This window comes from Macaca fascicularis, chromosome 4, assembly GCF_037993035.2.
Source record: "Macaca fascicularis isolate 582-1 chromosome 4, T2T-MFA8v1.1".
Taxonomy (NCBI): Eukaryota; Metazoa; Chordata; class Mammalia; order Primates; family Cercopithecidae; genus Macaca; species Macaca fascicularis.
In genome coordinates, this window is record NC_088378.1 from 101358560 (window position 1) to 101364713 (window position 6154).

General features: G+C 44.5%; 1 protein-coding gene and 1 long non-coding RNA gene across 2 annotated transcripts in view; one reads left to right on the forward strand and one right to left on the reverse strand.

The window, feature by feature from the left end:
- Window positions 1-319, reverse strand: part of CD109 (CD109 molecule) — a 138498-nt gene extending 138179 nt beyond the window's left edge. The window contains exon 1 of the mRNA XM_074037657.1: window positions 141-319. The gene's annotated coding sequence lies outside the window, so the exon portion shown is untranslated. The remainder of the gene's footprint in view (window positions 1-140) is intronic.
- On the forward strand, window positions 41-1852 carry LOC141410097 (uncharacterized). The gene is made up of 2 exons (XR_012433659.1): window positions 41-247; window positions 488-1852. It is a non-coding gene; the product is annotated as an uncharacterized lncRNA (long non-coding RNA).
- Window positions 1853-6154: the final 4302 nt, after the last annotated feature.

A 6154-nucleotide genomic window follows, 5' to 3' on the forward strand; every position in this document is an offset into this window, starting at 1 on the left:
AGAGTAAGAGATCTAAATTGAGACAGGACTTGGAGGCTCCACCCCTCCCATCCCCATTACAATGGCGCTTCTCGCTGCTGTGGAAAAACATCGCCAATCCAAGGGGTGAGAAAGCAGTCGCTAAACGCAGGCGGCCCCACCTGGCCCCGGCGTCCCGGCTGGCCGCAGAGAACAGAGCGCGCCCACTTCCCCGGCCCACCGGGTTCCTCAGGGTGTTTACACTAGCGCTCTACCAACGATGCCCAGGGTGAGTAAACAGGCCCATCCTTGTGAGGAGAAATTCACAGCAGCTATGTGAAGTGGAAAAAAGTCAATCATTGTCCTCCAGACTATGAGTCAGAATTTTAGAGAAACGGCACACACACACGCACACGCGCGCCAAACCGGGTCATATTTCCTGGGTAGTTACTTAATGTATATGAATAGAAACAGAGAAAAACTATTTTTCTTTAAAACAAAAAATGAGGTCTACTGCTTTCCTTTCCAGGAAAATGTTATGATTTCTCACCTAAAAAAAAAAAAAAAGAAGAAGAACAAAAAGAAGAAAAGAACTGGCACTGCAGACGTTAGGTGTTGCTACTTGGAACCTTGAAAAAAAAAATAAGAAGATGCCTTTATGTTTTTGCTACAGAAAGAATTCGGTAGAACTGTAAAGCTTGGAGCAATCTGTCTGAACACAATTAGGGTTCGGGTGGCTCTCCTGTCAGAATGAAGGCCAGTGGCCGGTGGTGCCCAGGAGTTATTGATGCCCAACTCTTCCTGGCTTGTTTGCAGCTCCTCTCCCCTGCTCTCTGGCACTGCCACCATCTTCAGATGACTCAGGTTTCACCATGACTACACCATAAAAGCAGGGAACTGCCAGAAACTGTTGGAAAACAGACACATTCAGTCCCTGACAACTTAAAACTTTCTAATTCATAGAGGGGTTTTAGAAGGTAGCATTCTAATATGGGGCAAAATGCAAACGGAAAAGAGGTCAGCAAAAAGATGTCTCATGACAAAGCTATGTGCTAAATAAGGAAAAGTGAGAAAGTAGCACCTAGACACACTGTGGTTTGGGGAGTCCAGAAACTTGGCTTTCCTCCCTTTCCTGTTCCACCCCTTTCTCTCCCTGCTGAACAGCTTGCAAAGGTCCTTATGTCGTTTCCTACAGGCAGCCTATCTTTAGTGTCCAACTTCCTTTGCAGGCAGGACTTAGGAAAGACCAAAAGTGTCTGTGTGGATCCCTGGGTGCTGACCTGTTCCTGACACAGCTGTTACTGCTGGTCTCCTCACCTCTGTTGTTCAGAGAGGAGGACCAGGGTCAAGGGTGGGCCAAGCACCAAGATCTAACTCAGTGCTTCTCACATGCCAGTTGTATGGGAATCACATGAAAACAGACACTGACTTGGCAGGTCTGGAGCAAGGACTGGGATTCTGCTTTACTTTAGAAGACAGTGGGCCATGGAAGCTCTACAAGTGGGGGCGATTTGGGGGCACTTTGATGAGCAAAGGCAATTAGGAACACAGAAAATTCTTCTCAATCTTTCAGTTCATAAAGGTGGATTAAGAAATTCAGGTGTATTCTAGAGGTAGACAAACATAAGAGGGACTGCAAAAGATTAGTTGATAATGTCGCCTCCCGAGAAGACTTACAGAAAGGCTTAGAACCACATTGTATAAAAGTAAATCTGTGTGAATTTTAAAGTAATGCCACCTTCCTGTTTATGCCCTCCTTCCAACAATACACATTTGTTGAAAGGCGTAGTCATGCAGAAATTTAGGCATATGGATTTGCATAGAGATGAGGCTATTACATGCCTGGTACAGAGTAGCTATTCAATAAAAATTTGTTAAAAGGATTAATGAAAAATGTTCATCTCAGAAGTGGGTTTTTTTAATTAAGAAAAATTGAAAATGAGGCCAGGCGTGGTGGCTCACACCTGTAATCCCAGCACTTTGGGAGACCGAGGCGGGTGGATCACCTAAGATCACGAGTTCGAGACCAACCTGACCAACACTGTGAAACCCCATCTCTACTAAAAGTACAAAATTAGCCAGGTGTGGATGGTGGCACATGCCTGTAATCCCAGCTACTCAGGATACTGAGGCAAGAGAATTGCTTGAACCCGGGCATTGGAGGTTGCAGTGAGCCGAGATCGCACCATTGCTCTCCAGCCTGGGCAACAAGAGCAAAACTCCGTCTCAAAAAAAAAAAGGAAAAAAGAAAGAAAACAAAGAAAAGAAAGGCTGAAAATGGGCCAGGCATGGCGGCTTACGCCTGTAATCCCAACACTATGGGAGACCGAGGCAGGCAAATCACTTGTGTCAGGAGTTCAAGACCAGCCTGGTCAAAATGGTGAAACCCTGTCTCTACTAAAAATACAAAAATTAGCCCAGCATGGTGGCACACGCCTGTAATAAAAGCTACTCGGGAGGCTGTGGCATGAGAATCACTTGAACCCAGGAGGTGGAGGCTGCAGTGAGTCAAGATCGTGCCACTGCACTCCAGTCTGGTTGACAGAGCAAGACTCTGTCTCAAAAGGAAACCTGAAAATGGTCTGAACATGTAACAATAAGATACTGGGTTTGCTATCATTTGGATGTTTGTCACCCAAAGCTCATGCTGAAATTTGATCCCCAGTGTTGGAGGAAGAGCACAATGTGAGGTGTTTGGGTCCTGTGGGTGGATCCTCATGAATAGATGAATGTCCTCCCTGGAGGTGGGGGTGAGTGAGTACTCAGTTCCCACAAGAACTGGTTGTTAAAAAGAGCCTGGCACCTCCCGCTTCTCTTGTTTCCTCTCTCACCATGGGATCTCTGCACATTAGCTCCCCTTCCCCTTTCACATGAGTGGAAGCAGCCTGAGGACCTCACCAGAAGCCGAGCAAATGCCAATGCCATGCTTCTTGAACAGCCTGCAAAATTGTAAGCTAAGTAAACCTTTTTTTTTTTTTAATAAATTACCCAGCCTTGGGTACTACCTTATAGCAACACAAAACAGACAAAAACAGGATTAAATAAATTACAGTGTATCCATGCAATGGAATACTGAAATAATTAAAAACTATTTGTTTAATTGGAGCTTGTTTAATCATCTAGAGGCAAATAGTCATACGTTATTAAGGAGGGTATATTATTCTGTTCTCACCCTGCTAATAAAGACATACTTTATTATAAAGGAAATTTATAAAGGAAAATTTATAAATTTTATATTTATAAAAGTAAGAGTAATTTATAAAGGAAAGAGATTTAATTGATTCACAGTTCCACATGGCTGGGAGGCCTCACAATTATGGTGGAAGGCGAATGTGGAGCAAAGTCAAGTCTTACATGGTGGCAGGCAAGAGAGCATATGTAGAACTCCCCTTTATAAAACCATCATATTTTGTGAAACTTATTCACTATCACAAGAAAAGCATGGGAAAGACCCGCCCCCCTGATTCAATTACATCCCACTGGGTCCCTCCCATGACACTTGGGAATTATGAGAGCTACAATTCAAGATGAGATTTGGGTGGGAACACAGCCAAACCATATCAGAGGAGAAGTCTGTTTTATAAAACAGAATTTACATTTCATTCTATTTTTATAAAAAATAAAGTGTGTTTATGTGTACATAGACATTACAGATCTATGTATTGAAGAAAGACTTGAAGGATATTCACCAAAATGTTAGTATCCTGGTGATTACCTGGATATGCCAAGTTTCCTACAATAAATATATATCTCCTTTAAGAAGAAAACAATAGGCCGGGCGCGGTGGCTCAAGCCTGTAATCCCAGCACTTTGGGAGGCCGAGACCAGCGGATCACGAGGTCAGGAGATCGAGACCATCCTGGCTAACCCAGTGAAACCCCGTCTCTACTAAAAAATACAAAAAACTAGCCGGGCGAGGCGGCGGGCGCCTGTAGTCCCAGCTACTCGGGAGGCTGAGGCAGGAGAATGGCGTGAACCCGGGAGGCGGAGCTTGCAGTGAGCTGAGATCCGGCCACTGCACTCCAGCCTGGGCGACAGACCGAGACTCCGTCTCAAAAAAAAAAAGAAGAAGAAAACAATAATAGTGATATTATTTTAGTAAATAATTTTTGAGAAGGCATCTTAGAAGCTCTTTTGAATAAAATTTCTGAATTTTGATACCAAAAATATCATCTATGCTTATTGCATGAAAACCAAATGGTCTCTTGGATAAGAATCCCACATTGTTCCTGTGTCCCTCCTGAGCTGTCTTTAGGGTGTTGATATGGTTTGGATCTGTGTCCCTGCCCAAATCTTATGTCAAATTGTAATCCCCAATGTTGGAGGTGGGGCCTGGTGGAAGGTGATTGAATCATGGGGCAGATTTCCCCTGTGGTGCTGTTCCTGTGACAGTCTTCATGAGATCTGGTGGTTTAAAAGTGTATGGCACTTCCCCCCACCTCTTTTGGTCCTTCTCCTGCCATGTAAGATGCCATGAACCCATATATCAGTCCGCTCCGCCATACTTTGGCAATGTTCAAGTTGAGACCATGAGTAAAAGCTCCCTGAGGCTTCCCTAGAAGCAGATGCTGACATGCTTCCTGTATAGCCTGTGGAACTGTGAGCCAATTAAATTTCTTCTGTTTATCAATTACCCAGTCTCAAGTTTTTGTTACTTTAGAGCAATGCAAGAACAGAGTAATACAGATGTGGTTCAATGAGAAAGGCAGAACCACTACGAGTGAGACAGACCCTAAGCAATCATGGGAGCTGGTAGGGCAGTTTGTGCAGGCCATTGCCCCTGTGTGTGGTGTGGAGCATAACATAACTATGAGTCAGCCAGGGGAAAAAAGCTAAATGTGGGTAAGAATAAAGAAAAAACTGAGAAGTGGAATCCATGTCCATCTTACCACCTCCAACTTCCATGTCATGGGTAACCTGCAGGAGAAGCTAGTGTCCTTTGTCCAGAGCTGCATGTGCATTTGTCCCACAATTCAGAAAAACTGAAGGAAGACAGCCTCTGAGAAATAAAGGAGCTACAGGCCTGATTGTGGCCCTAAACCCACAAAAGTGAAGTAGCGCATTGGTAACAATATGGGCAAGTGTTCTCTCCTGCCTAGCACTCTAAACCAAGCTTCAGAAAGTAAAAAATACAGGTGTATGGCATACCCCACCTCCCCTTTATAGAGTCTGCTCTGCCCATGACACCAGCTGGGGGCTTCCCGGGGGCCACCTGAGTCCATGTCCCCATCAGATGGACATTGGGAGGGGTGAGACCAGGACTGGCAGGGAGCAGTTATTTGCCTTTCTAGTCTCCCTCCCCAGCCATGCACTTTTGCCTTTAGAAAAATGATGGGGAAAACCTTGGCTCCTTTGTTCAGAAAGTGTTAATTGCCTGTGGGTTCTGGTGGCTGGGGAGAAGAGCAGGAAAGCAGAGTGCAGGTGGGTGGCTGAAAGGGAAGAGGGGAGGAACAGGGCAGAAACATGAAGGTGACCCTATCTAGCCCCCTGGAGAAGGGGTGAGAGGTCAGGTAGAGTAGCTGCTCAGTACACAAAATGTTGAAAGATAAGAAAAAAAAAAAAAGGAAAAAAAAGAAATCTCCTACAGTCTTACCACTACCCAGAGACAAGCATTATTTCATTTTATTGTATTTCCTTTCTCTCTTTCTTTCTCCACATAATTTGCTGGTATCCTTTTTAAGGAGTAATTACGTTATAAACATAATACAACTTTGTATCCTACTTTTCCCACTTAATTATTCCATCATAAGCATTTCTTCATGTTTCACAAACCTTTTTTAGATAAAATGTTCATCAGCTGCAGGCCAGGCGCGGCGGCTCACACCTGTCTGTAATCCCAGCACTTTGGGAGGCCGAGGCGGGCAGATCACCTGGGGTCAGGAGTCCGAGACCAGCCTGACAAATATGGAGAAACCCCGTCTCTACTAAAAATACAAAATTAGCCGGACGTGGTGGCACATGCCTGTAATTCCAGCTACTCAGGAGGCTGAGGCAGGAAAATTGCTTGAACCTGGGAGGCAGAGGTTGCAGTGAGCCGAGATTGCGCCACTGCACTCCAGCCTGGGCAACAAGAGTGAAACTCCGTCTCAAAAAAAAAAAAAAAAAGTTCATCAGCTGCATAATAAAACAAACAAAAGGAATAAAAACATTTTCAGAAATGGAATGACTCAGAAACTTTGCCTTTCACAAATTCATT